Genomic DNA, 13352 nt, shown 5'->3' on the forward strand with positions numbered 1-13352 from the left:
CAGGACGAGGCGGGCGCGCCGCGCCTGGAGCCGCTCTCCGCCGCCTGCCTCTACGTGGGGGACATCGCGGACCTGCCCAACGCCTCGGTGGCCATCAGCAACTGCGACGGGCTGGTAAGGGCTCCCCTCCCCTCCCCTCCCCTTGGGGGACGCTTCTAGGGAACTTTTCCTCCAGCCCAAGGATTGCTGGAAGGGCTTCAGGGGATGCTCTACGCGCTGGCATGCGCTGAGGACAGGGTGCCGTCCCCTGGGGTCTGGGACACAACCGGTTTGACCCAGATCGGCGGAGTCTGATGCTGCGTTCGACCGGGTTTATCGCAAACTGGGTTCAGCCGTTTTCCAACTGGTTTACGTGTTCTGTTACAGGTTTAAACTAGTTTCTGAGCGCTTAAACCGGTGTACGTGTCACGTCTGTCCTGACTTAACAGGGCAAACTTTGTTCGGGGGCTGTCGTTTTGGAAGCGAGCTGCAACGCTGTATGCTTAACCGCTTCTCGTCCTTTCAGGTTTCATATCTTTGCGCTAATTTAATGCCCGCGGATTTCCGTGCTCTGCTTAAACGGCAGCCGAGTTTAAGCAGAGCGCCGGTTTGAGTCTGCTGTGGTCCTTTTTCGTTGGGTCATGGAAAGCTGTTCGCTTCCAGCACTGGAGAGCTGGTGTGCCTGAAACCTGCAAAAGTGAATGAGACGGTTTCTCTCTGTCCTCCTTTTCCTTATTTGCACTCCTGTGATTTCCTCTCTGTTCACCCTCTGCATGTTCTTACTTTAGCGGTGGGTTTGCATTAGCGTTGATGTGCACAAAAGTTTCTCCAAGAACACTGCTGTCTAGCGTAATTTCGATTCGGTCACAACCCACTTCCCAGACTCTCAATGAAGGTGGGAGAAATGTTGCCAGTCCTGTACCTAGCACAGATTATTCCGATTAAGGCATAATTGCAGCTGTTCTGGGCAGTGCCCAGGGTGGGGGAAGCAGTGGAGCCAGGACCCAGCTGTGTGGGAGGGGAGGGGCAGATCCTGGGAGACTGCTTGCTTCTTGTGCGGACGCTGGCTCGGGAGAGTGCCCGGGTGACTTGATTCTCCCCTTGCCTGCCTGCGAGCGTGCCATGGACCATGATGTGGCTATTACCGTTTTAAAAAGCAAATCCAGTTGGACTGTCAGCATCTGTTTAATGAGAACAAAAGATTAGGGGTCTGAATCTCTGTGGCCTTGTGCTGTCATTTGATGTCTGGCCCAAATGGGTTTAAGAATACCACTGCTTGTACAGGAGCAAACACCTCCACACGGTTCAGGAGAGTGGAGCAGCAGACCCAGTCTTTCCTGAGGGATCAGCAAAGCTAATCTTCACGCAAGTCCTTTATTTGGATAGCTACAAGCTAGACAGAAACTGACAGGAGTCAGATAAGTTTAACAACACTGCATTAAGGTCTGGGGCAGACATTGCACAAACCAGTTTGAGCAAAAGCAGTTAAGTCTGATAGACTACATTCAACCAGGTTTATCTCAGACCAGTTTCAGCCATTCTCAAACTGGCTCATGCGTGCTGAGCATCTGTTCTGTCACAGGTTTAAAAGAGTTTCTGATCACTTGAACCGGTTTATGTGTTGTCTGTCCCTAGTCTAAGTGTGTTCAGCTTCCGTCAAATATGTCAGTTATGTGTATGAGCATCAGCATTAAGGAATTAGCTTAGTTTTATCCTTATTTGAAGTCTTAACTCTGAGAGCTTCTGTATATGTCCATATTCCACGGCATCTACTCTCGGCTGCTTGTTACGCTTATTCATCTGGGCCTGTTCCTGCAAACACACGTGCGCTTACTATTGAGCGTGCAAATAGCGTGAGGGGTTAGCTCGTAGTCAATACGGGAAAGAATTAATAATAATAAGTTAAGCTTTAGCCAGATAAGCTTCAGCCAAGAGCAAATAGAATGAGGATCCAGGCCCCGTTACAGCCAATGGGAAGACCTGTGTTTACTTCTTGTGAGTCATTAGTTATTCATGAAATAAATTTTTTAATTACTGGAGTAGGATGTTTAGTAAGGTTTTCAGCTGGGCATCGGCGGCTCTTTTAGTCTTGTCTGGTCTCTTCCTGTGCAATGCTCTTGCTTCTGAGGACTTAGGATGTTTAGTACTAACTCCCTGCGTTTGCTGCATGGGTAAGTAGTGTGTGTGAGGGGCTGGGGTGGATATTCAGGTGCATCGTTTTGGACCTGACACCTATTTTATGGTGGCCTGTCACTGCGAAGGACCAGGCTTGATGACCCATGTTCCTCAGTTATTCCCAGCTTATGAATGAGGCAAACATCACTTGGGAGGTGAACAGGGCTTCTCCCCATCTCTGCCTACTCTGGGCTGTTTCTTCTGCGTCCTCTCCGCTGTTTAGTCTTGTCAGTTTTTCCTTTCGGAATATATTGTTTGATAGGGATAGTCTTTCAGTCGGCCCCTGTCTCACATCCCTCTTGCTGCCCTATGGCTTATCTGCCATAGCAGATTCTCCGGCTTCATTTTTAATGCATGTCCCAGATATTTTCACTTTTTCATTTTTATTTTTTTAAAAAACTGGAGATCAGGAGCTGTTGACTCCTTGGGCAGCTATTCACATTTGTTATAAAGGCACTTCATCTCCTACCTATTGTGTTCTTTCGGCACTTGCTTTTGGAGGCATTTAGACATTTCTGCCTGCCCCTGGTGGATTTCTGGTTTTTGCATCCAGATGTTGAGGTGAAGATCGGTAGTCTAGTCTTCAAGCTGTAGATTTGCATTGGCTGTATCTTGTTCAGCCTGGTGGATGCAGCTTCTGCCTTGCCACTTTTGACATTTCTTTCTTTCTGGATACTCCCCTTGGCGCTCAGGTTTCTGGCCAGGGTCTTATTTTCCAGTTATTCTTCTGAAAAGCTTTTCTGGGGCTGTGGGTTTTGCTAGGATGCAGAGTGGTTAGAACTGGTTGAAATGGCATCACTGTTGCATTCTACACCGTGGATGGTTTTGGTTTGCCTTCTTTTTCTTTTCTTTTTTTTTAAAGAAACCCCTCTGATCCATGCTAACTCTAGGAAGGACAGTGAAATGAGTATTCAGAAATGCATATCATTTTTATGCAGAACTGAGGATTAGTTGTTTTAATATGCATCCTCTCACAGCCTTCTGGAGTAGAAACTAACAACAAAACCAGTTTCACTTAGCACTGGCTTAAAAAAGAAGCAGAAACAGATGAACTAGGACATCCAAATTATGCAAATTGGACTTCTTTTTTTTATTGCTGAATTGGGCCCTTGGAGATCACTGGCAAGTTGGAGCTAATTAAGTAGCTTTCCTTATCAGCCTCCTTTAGAGTCCTGAATGTGGTGGTGGTTGTTGTTATTATCATTATCATCATTTTTAACCGTGTAAAGGAAATATTGCAACTCAATTCATTAAAAAGAAAAGATTGGGTTCTAGGGTAGGGTGTCAAATGTCTTTGTCAGCCAAGTGGCACCCAACGTGGGCTTTTCCCTAGGTATGCTCTGAATTCATTTCTGCATCCTGGTTCTTCACTCCGACAGCACAGAAGGAAGAGACAAGGGCAGCTTTCTGTTGCCTTGGTGCTTGCCCCATCCCAAGGTTGTTTGAAGTTCAGCTTCGGTGCAAGAGTAGAGGGAGCTCTAACATGCTCAGCAGTCTCAGGCCTCCAGGGATCATTGCAGAAGACACTGTGCGCTGGTGACATCTCTTGTCCTTGGTACGCCCTGTACACTAGGGGCACCAGCGGAGGACATTTTAGGACCATACAGCCCTTGTCCTGTGGATATTCTGTGGTGGGCAAGCCATTGCCTTTTTCCAATCCTCCACTGTATAAAGTGGAAAAGGCAATAAAGAATTAGGTCTCACTTGACTCTCCCCTTGGAAAGGCCAAGTTTGCCGTCCTCTGTGGTGTTTGGGCCCTGACAGACCTTGGGGTATCTCTTTGAAAGGCCAGTGTCTCTGCAGTTCATCACTTCATGGCAGCACAGCTCCCAACCATGCATAATAACCATCCCAAGCGTCCTTCCTGTCCAGAGGGTCTTCAATGAATGGTGGGTGAGCAGGGGAAAGTTGGGGTATGTCCACACTGATGTTTATGGTCAGTGCTGCAGGTTGCCCCAATTAATTCAAGGCACAGTAGTTGTCCTGCCCCGTGTATATCTTATCTGTTGCCTACACCAGTGTTTCTCAACCAGTGGGACTCGAAGGCCGTGTAGGTGGGACTTCAACTCATTGCCTGATTGAAAAAAATCAGTTGTTTGCACCTCAAATAGATGCATCAATAGATATCTTGAACAGTGTAATTTTTTGGGGTTTTGTTTTTATCGTGGGGGGTTCCAGGGTTTTTTGACAAAATGGTTGGTGGGACGTAAGGTGCAAAAGGTTGAGAACCACTGGCATACACCAAGGTGGCCCATCTTGTTTTCCCTGTTCCCTTCTAGGAATCAGTCTGTGAATTACTTGCCTCTTCTTCTGTGCTACCCTAATTACAACAAATGGGGTGCAGAAGGGCTGGAAGTCTTGAATAGGGAATTACGGGGATAGTACAGACAGACTTCCCATGCTTGCAGCATCTAGGTAAGTACCAAACATGGTGTAGGGAGAGGTGACTGGGCAGGTAAGGTTTGGCCTCACACCTTTGAAGTTTAGCTGAGACTTTGTGGGTGGGCTTGGTAGTTGGTAGGGGCTGAGCTTGCGGGTTTTCACTGTAGATGATAAGCAGCTTTGGCCCTTAGGGTGGCCAAAAGGTTATCCCTAACTGTTAATATAGACATAATATTATTGTGGATGGAACAAAATTAACACATGCAGGATGTCCCCATGTCTGCCCTCTTACAGAGCCCAATACCCAGTGACTGCCCGTGATATTGGAGAGAGGGGGAGAGCCTGCCATGAAGCCAGAACTCTCCATTTCCGTGGTGTCCAGATTTGCTACTTGTGGAAATATAGCGGGGAAAAGTTTTGGCCCATGTCAGTAACAATGCTGATGGCAGCTGTGAAAGTCTTCTGTACCCTTTATATGGTGAAAATATTGTTGGCTGCAGAATTTCAGTGTTGTTGACTGACTATACCCCACCCTCTATGTAATATATCCCCAAGCCCACAGGCAATTGGCTAGATAGAATATGCACTTAAACATGAACAGATGTGTAGAGATGAACACAGTACGAACACATACGACTCTGATATGGACAATCGAAATGAAAAACATACAAGATTTTGTTGTGCAGATTGCAACTCAGGGTTATATTTTAGGTGTTAGGCAATTAAGCAGTGCCATAGCAAGGGTGGGGTTGAGCGGGACGACCGCCCTGGGTGCTGAAGTGAAGGGGCGCCAGCTGGGGTGGGATGTGGGATGGATCTGTGAGCAGCTTGTTTGGGAGGGTGCGGGGACAGAGGGAGGGCAGCTGCCACTGCTGTGTGCACTCCTGGGCAAGCATGGGGGGGGACGTGTGCCCCCAGATCTGTGTGCAGGGCGAGGGCAGGTTGGTGCTGTGGGCTTTCCCCAGGCACCAAACTTCCTTGCCACAGCACTACAATTAAGACTCTCTAGTCAGTACCCAAATTTCTTAGGGTAGTTACCATTTATTTTCTCTTAATTTGGAGTTGAGCAAAACCTTAAACATTTTAATTTCTCAGTTGAAGGCTCAATGCCACTGAAAAAAGGCCCAATGGTGAATCCTGAGTGGCAAGATTGAGCGTGTTGATTTGTGCCATATCTCTGACATTAATAAAAGTTTGAAATGTAATTTGGAGGACTGATGTCCTCTTCTTCTCCCCACCTCTTTTTTTGTAGGGTAGTATTTAGATGGGTACAGATATTAACACCTATCTGTACTGTTCACAGATGTGCTGACCTGCAGGAAGAAGGAGGGCATATGGTTTGGAGGGAAGGTTTGAGGGGGATGAATCCCAACCCAGTGAGGGTCACTTTCTTAGCTGCTGTAAATCCTCAATTAAAGATAAAAAAGGAATCCCAATTTGCATAGCAGAGGATATCGCCCCAAACATTTTGCCTCATCAGTGTAATTCTCTTCCTCTTTGTGTTTTTTTTTTTTTTTAATTAAAATATCAGCTGTCCAGCAAGTCTGTGGTGCTGCCATTGAAATGGAAACTTATTGCAAATGGAGACATGAGAAGTAAGCTTTTAAAGATTCTGTGATTTCATCTTTTTTCTACATATTTCAAGTCTGTGCATTCTTCATAGAGTGCCCTACTCATGTGAGCACTTGACATTAGCGGTTCTATTTGTGTGAGTAAAATTAGCAGGCTTTGCTCCTTGGTGCTTCAGAGCGTGTTGTATGCTATAATAACTCTCACAACATTTTTGAGAAGAACCTATTGACTGGCTGTTTGCCCAGATGCTAATTCCTCTAAAAATGCCTTGTACAGAACACCGCTATTTAAACTCCTTTCTTCCTTAATAGCAGTAGTGACCACAGCTCAGGGCCCAGCTTCATGAGTTAATGATGATCCACATTTGCCCAGCCAGTCATTAATCTTTAGGAAGTAGCTTGTTCTTTGATTGTTATTCCTTAAGTGCCTGTTTGTCAAATATTCTAGCAGGAGAGAGTTTTGTTATACAGCACTTGTGAATATCTTAATGTTGTTTAGAAATCAAGTAATTAAATGTTCTTAGTTTTTGCCACCTCTGCTTGAAAGTGTTTAGGTTCATAGGCCTAAATTCAGGAAGGTACCTTTGCACGTGGTGAAATCCATCACTGCACAGGACAATCCTGTTTAACTTTATGCAGGTAGCTGAGTACCCCTGTATTTATTGCTGCCCTGAATTGGGGCCTCTGGACACTTGTACATGTGATGCCATTACCATGTACATGTGATGAAAATGTCACTTTGTGTGGCTTAATGGCATCACATAGTATATGTGGAAAAATGTTGAGGGTTTTAAATGAGTTTGCATCATTGCAAACTAAACTACATCCTAATGTAGTTTAGTTTGCAGTGTTACAAATTGCAATGATGCAGCTGTCAGCTTGCCCCCCAGCTGCGGGAGAGGCGGGCAAGGTCTGCAGAAAAAAAGAATCGGGCCTCACTGGGGCAGTGTGGAAAGGTGGCAGGAGGGCAGCTGAATTTGCTGGTGGCCATAGAAGGCGACAGGGACAGTGCGTGGTGCTCTGGAAGCCCAGGTGGGCTCGGGGAAGTGTTGGATCAGGCGCCTCCAAGCTGGGGCAGTACCTGGCCAGCTACCTGCCCACCGAGGCTTCCAGAGCCCCATGCACCGTTTCCACTGCCTCCTTCAGCCGCCAGCAAACCAGGCTGCCCTCCTGCCACCTCCGTGCACTGCCCAAGGGGCAAGCCAGAGCATTCCCAGGTGGCCCCAGGTGCCCTGATGGCCGCAGGAGCCTGCTGAAGGCAGAAGAGGTGAGGGGCCCAATCCCTTTTTTTTGGCAAAGCCAGCCTGCCAGTCCTGTGGCTGGCAGGTGAGCTGCTGGTGGGCCGGGGGGGCCCTCAGTCCTTCCCTCCATAGTGGCAGCAATCGAGCCAGGTGTTGCATCTGGGCTGGGGCAGCACCCAGGCTGCTGGCGGCCCCAAGGACACCACCACTGCAGAGGGAAGGACCAGGGCCGGCTGCAGCTCGGGGGCTGTTCAGCCTGCTAGCAGCTTGCCCTTTGGCTGTGGGCAGGCTCTGGCTCTGCCAAAAAGAAAAAAAAAGGATTGGGCCCCTTGCTGTAATGTGATAGAAAAATTGAAACGGTGGGTTTTCTTTAAAAACCCACCGTTTCAATTTAGGGGGCATAAAATAAAACTCTGAGAACTAAACTCCCAGGGCCTATTGAAGTTGATAAATCTTGTTTTTCCAGTGAGTTTTCCTCAGGTCCATAATATCTGTGTGGGGTTTTTCATGCAGGTTACTGTGTAAACTACTCACCCTTCATTTAAAATGTATTCTGATTTTCTTTGGTTTAGTTTCAATTCTGGTTTCACTTTTGAGATCTATATTTAAAAAAAACCTGGACATTTCAGACAAGCCCCCATTTTGTTTCTCAAATAGTTTGATGCATATGTGTTGGCAAGTACTCTTGTAGCTCTAATCAACAATTTTAATCAACATTTGCCTGCATGAGTGGGTTTCAGATTAATTGTTTATTGTGAAAGCAACTGTTTTTACTGTTTATCTTAATGAAGTAAAGTTGTTTGTTTGTATAAATGGCCAACAAATCACTCTGCAATGAATATAATATATGAAAGCAAACAAATGTTTATGTAACTTTTATCACTTGCTTCCATATGAATTTCCAGTTTGGTTTTGTTTGTATTTTATTCATCCTTTGGAATATACTAGTTTGTGATGTATCAAGCAAAACAGAATTCAAGCCATTGCAGTATTGTTGCCATATCTAGTCCTGCCTTATACATGATAGTTAAAGCAGATATTTACTACTAATAATTCCTGTGGTTCTGTTTGCAGTACTAACTTTATAATATTTCTTTATAATTGGGTTGTAAACATTTACAACAGACTGAAATCTGGCATATAGCATCTTGCCTCTTAAGAACATTTTCCCAGCTAGATCAAAAGAAAAAGTGCCTCTCCATGGCATAGAGGGAAATAAAAAAGGAGAGGGGGAGAGAAAATGTGGTCTTTTTGCTTCTCAGTAGATTACAATCCAATCCAATCCAGATTGCAGTTACAATAGGAGGGGGAAAGTAAACACTTTGTAAACAAACCTCCCTGACCGTCTCGTCAGGGCCCTGATCCTGCAGACACTTCAGTATGAACTTAACTTTGTCAAGTTAACTGAGAGGCCAGGCTATTCAGTATGCTTAAAGCTTAAGCATATGTTCAAATGATTGCAGAATCAGAGGCCCTATTACATTCTGAAACCTCAGTCCTGAAAAACCCATGCACATGCTTAACTTTAAGCACATAACTGACCATAGTGTACTTGAATGCTTAAAAGTCAAACATATGTACTGTATATATTTTTGTAAGACAAGAGTCCCTCTAGTTTTCTGCTGTCTGTGTGTGTGGCCAGCATTAGCCTGGTTAGACAGCCATTCCCTCCATACTGTAAATTGCTGAGGCTTCTCCTTTTAAAAAATATCACTTGACAGAGAGTGTACCTAATAAGCATGCTTAAATCTCTAACTAGTGTAAATTGTCCTCTGTGCTTTCGCTGGAAAGAAAATCTCCCATTGGTGCTGTCCTGTATTTTTATTTGTGTATTTTGTACACAAATCTTCTACTTTTCATCTGAAAATGGAATAAGTAATTTCCTACATCAGACAGGTGGATGCCATCTGGACAGAATATCCTCAGGCAATCAAAGCTGATATCTTTGTGCTGTGTTGTAAGCCTTTGGATAAAAGATAGGTATTTCCTTATGTTGTATTTGACCTTGTGTTGCACTCTTCTTATTGTTATGGTATCTCAGATGTATTCCTCTCTCTGACCACACAAGAACTAATTTTCCAGCCGGAACATAAACCTGTGTCCACCCAAGAAAATGTGCCTGGTGGCTCCTACTTCCCACCTTGAAAGATCCAAATATTATAGTTATGCAATAGTAGTTATACAAGGTCATAATTATCTCCATGGACAAGTAGAACATCTATTTTAGGAAACCTGTCCCTCTTTAGATCCTGGAGTGCGTCCCTAGTATAATGCTACTAGCTTGCAATAAATGTATTGCATCTCTGTAGTGTAGTTTGCAAGATGCTTCGTAAAGGTTTTCCAGGATTCTCTGAGGACTAAGCACTACCAACCCCTGCAGCCGAGGAGACCTCCTCTCACTTTTCACTGTTCATTTTTCGAGAATTGCTATTGATACAGCAGGTTGAGAGAGATTTACTCATGTCAACAGCCCCAGCCTCTGCAGAGGGGATCATTTTCTCCAGTGATCACACTAGTATTTTATCTGACCTATTTATGAACACTTTTTATTAATAGTGATGGCTACCTCTGTAGGCAAGTAATCTCATTGCCTGATTGCTTATTCAGCTCTGAGACTTCTCATATCAACCGTGATTAGCTAAAACAAAGACATGGAAACCTCTCCCACTCATCTTATTAGATTCAGAGACACACAATTCTATACTACTATTACTTCTCTTAACAGCTCTCTAAAATTTGCAGTCTTTTTATTCCACCTTGTCCCTTGCCCCAAAGGTCGCAGTAAGCTCCTTCAGTGTCTCTCCATCTGTTGTTGCCTCTGATCCAAGTTAGCTAGTAAAATCCTACCTCTGTTTGGAATTCATCTTTGTTTTCAGTGACCTCAGGACAGAGTGTTTTTCTTATGTAACTGTCTGTAATGAAAGGCCTAACTTTTGTACAATATTTTAATAGGTGGCGATCTGGATGGTGGGGTGGAAAGTAACCTGTTTAAATTCGCTGATGACACCAAAATTTGGGGGGAAGTGAGCACGCTAGCAGGGAGTGAGAGATTGCAGAGGGATCTGGATAGGTTACAGGGGTGGGCTAACAGGAACAGGATGCGTTTCAATACGGACAAGTGCAGGGTGCTGCACTTGGGCAGTAGGAACCAGCAGCACACTTACACAATGGGGAACTCCCTACTTGAGAGCACGGAGGCAGAAAGAGATCTTGGAGTCATTATTGACTCCAAGATGAACATGGGCCGACAATGCGAGGTCATGGTTGGCAGGGCTAACCGGACCTTGTCGTGCATCCACAGGTGCATCTCGAGTAGAGCCAAGGAGGTGATCCTCCCCCTCTACGCGACGCTGGTCAGGCCACAGCTGGAGTATTGTGTCCAGTTCTGTGCGCCCCATTTCAAGAGGGATGTGGACAACATGGAGAGGGTCCAGAGGAGGGCCACCCGCATGATCCGGGGACAACAGGGCAGACCCTACAGTGAGAGACTGCGGGACCTGAACCTATTCAGCCTCCACAAGAGAAGGCTGAGGGGGGACCTGGTGACCGTCTATAAACTCACTAGGGGGGACCAGAAGGGTTTGGGGGAGACGCTGTTTCCCCTAGCGCCCGCTGGCATAACAAGGAGTAATGGGCACAAGCTGATGGAGAGGAGGTATAGATTGGACATCCGCAAAAACTACTTCACAGTTAGGGCGGCTAGGAGCTGGAACCAACTTCCAAGGGAAGTGGTGCTGGCCCCTACCCTGGGGGTCTTTAAGAAGAGGCTGGATGCCTACCTGGCTGGACTCATTTGAGTCCCGTTTCTTGTTTTTGGGGTTTTGTTGTTCTCCCGCCCTGGCGGGGGGTTGGGCTAGAAGATCTACTAGGTCCCTTCTGACCCTAAATCTATGAAACTATAAGTGTTGGTTCCCTGCACTATAACAACATGTTGCCTTCCAGTGTTTTAAGAGCCTGTCTATAGATAAGTGTCTCAAAGGGCAACACCTTTTCTTTTATTTGATGATACTGCACTGTTTGGTCACCGGCACTTTTTCCATCCACTATTGCCTTTTGTGTACAGGGTGTCTGACTCTTTAAAAGAGTTGGTGGTTTTCTTAAATCCTGAGCTCCTGGAGTCATGGGTGAGAACGTCAGATGCATAGTTTTAATTTTTTTCTGTAAGCCCTCTTCATTACAGAATACAGGAGCAGAAGCATGTGCCTCCACTATACAGTAACACTTCAAATCCCAGAAAACCAATAGAAATCACCCACAATATGTGTAAAAATGTCTCAGGAAGCGATATCATGTTCATAATTACAGCATATCCCAACACTTCTCAACCTCAGGCATGGACCTGAACCCACTAATTCCTTTAGTTTTCCAATGTTTGCTTCCTGAAAACAAAGACCCTTCATTGTACAGGGTACTATTACTCTGCAGCTTTAGAATCATGCACGTTATTTCATGACAATTTACCAAAGCTTTTTACATTCCATCATTTCCTTTATATTGGTGTATGCCAGATTAATGGTTTCCCCATTTCTTGTTGCACTCTTATCATTTTTCTTCCAAAAAGGATAAAATCTACTTCTCCATCATATGCATCGCTCCATGGTGAACTTAGGATTTAAAATTGTCCATGAGAAATAGGTCCTGTGTTTCCTGTAGGCTGCACCTTAAGCTTTGAATCTTTGCTTCCGTTTTGACACGGTGATCTCTCTTGACCTGGTGATCTGTACATCAGTCCAGTGAATCTTGTTGATATTGTCTTTCTCATTACTCTCTTCCATGTGTTGTCTTTCCAGTCTGCATTTCATTGCAGTGTCATACCACTTTTTCCCAGTTTTTTAACCTGAAGCCTACTGGAACACTGCATGAAGTGCAGCCCATTTTCCGTCAAAAGAAAACCATGAACCTGCTAACACTGAGTAGACAGAAATTAACATTATTGGTGCCCTGGTGAACAACAAAGCTCCTCTTTCCTCCATCTAGATAAAGCTAATTTAATGCTTGTTAACTTTTAAATAATAGCTCTTCCCTGGGATAGTAACTCTGGGAGCTGTTGTTGCTACTGTTTAATGAATGTGAATGAAGCTAACTCTGACATAGCCGTCTTTTTTCCATTAAAGAGGGAACAGCTAAAATCTGGATCACACTTAATTCTTAGACAGGTCTCTTAAAACCATAGAAACAAATACCTTTCTGAGATTTTTATGGTATCTTTTTACATGTGGCATAAGTAGGTCTGTGTGTGTGTGGTCTCGGTCTGTCTTTAAGATGTTTTGCAGTTAACCCTGATCTATAGAAGACTTTAAACATCTTTATTAAATATGCAGTTCAGCAAGGGATTAAAGCCTGTGAGTGACTTTCCTAGCACAAGCTGTCCAATTGAAGCAATGGAGATTACTCCCATGTTCAAGTCTCTTGTTAAACTGAGGCCTTAGTGGAAATGTTTTCTTGAGCTGTAAGGTCTGATTTTTTTTCCAAAGTATTTAGGTGCCAAAAGAAGCAGGGTTTTAAAAAGTGTTTGAACACTTGTTCCTATTTATATCAATGGGTGTTAGATGCTGAGGTGCTTTTTAAAAAATCCTAGTAGGCGCCAACCCTCATCTTTAGGCACCTAAATGCCTTCAAAAATTTAGCTCATAGTGGCTGGTGTCTTTGAAGTGTGAGGGGGAAAAAATAATATTTATGGCCCTGAAATTAATTGCTGGAATTATTTATGTTTTCCTTCTAAATGGTTATAAATCACAGCTGGGGCGGATTGGGGGAGAGGAGGGTGCACTGGTGCAGTTGCACTGCACCCCCTTTGATTCCTACTCCTCCAAAACTTTAAAACCTACTGCCTGGGAGGGGTGGTGGCATTTCTGTTCGGATAATGCCGACAGAGTCAACTGACTTCATGACTCATTATCATCTCCCTGATTCCTGTTTAATCTCTCCCCTTTCCACAGGTATTAATGGCCTTCTGCCCTTTTTAATAGTCTCGATGTTTCACTATTCAAGCTATCCTTTCTTC

General features: G+C 44.7%; 1 protein-coding gene across 1 annotated transcript in view; it reads left to right on the top strand.

Annotated features, from left to right (window-relative positions):
• Positions 1-6: 6 nt before the first annotated feature.
• ADAMTS2 (ADAM metallopeptidase with thrombospondin type 1 motif 2) overlaps positions 7-13352 on the top strand; it is a 312175-nt gene continuing 298829 nt past the window's right edge. Inside the window, exon 1 of the mRNA XM_019506186.1 lies at positions 7-114. The gene's annotated coding sequence lies outside the window, so the exon portion shown is untranslated. The remainder of the gene's footprint in view (positions 115-13352) is intronic.

The sequence above is a fragment of the Gavialis gangeticus genome, unplaced genomic scaffold (genome assembly GCF_001723915.1).
Source record: "Gavialis gangeticus isolate Ggan-Ray unplaced genomic scaffold, GavGan_comp1, whole genome shotgun sequence".
Lineage (NCBI taxonomy): Eukaryota > Metazoa > Chordata > Crocodylia > Gavialidae > Gavialis > Gavialis gangeticus.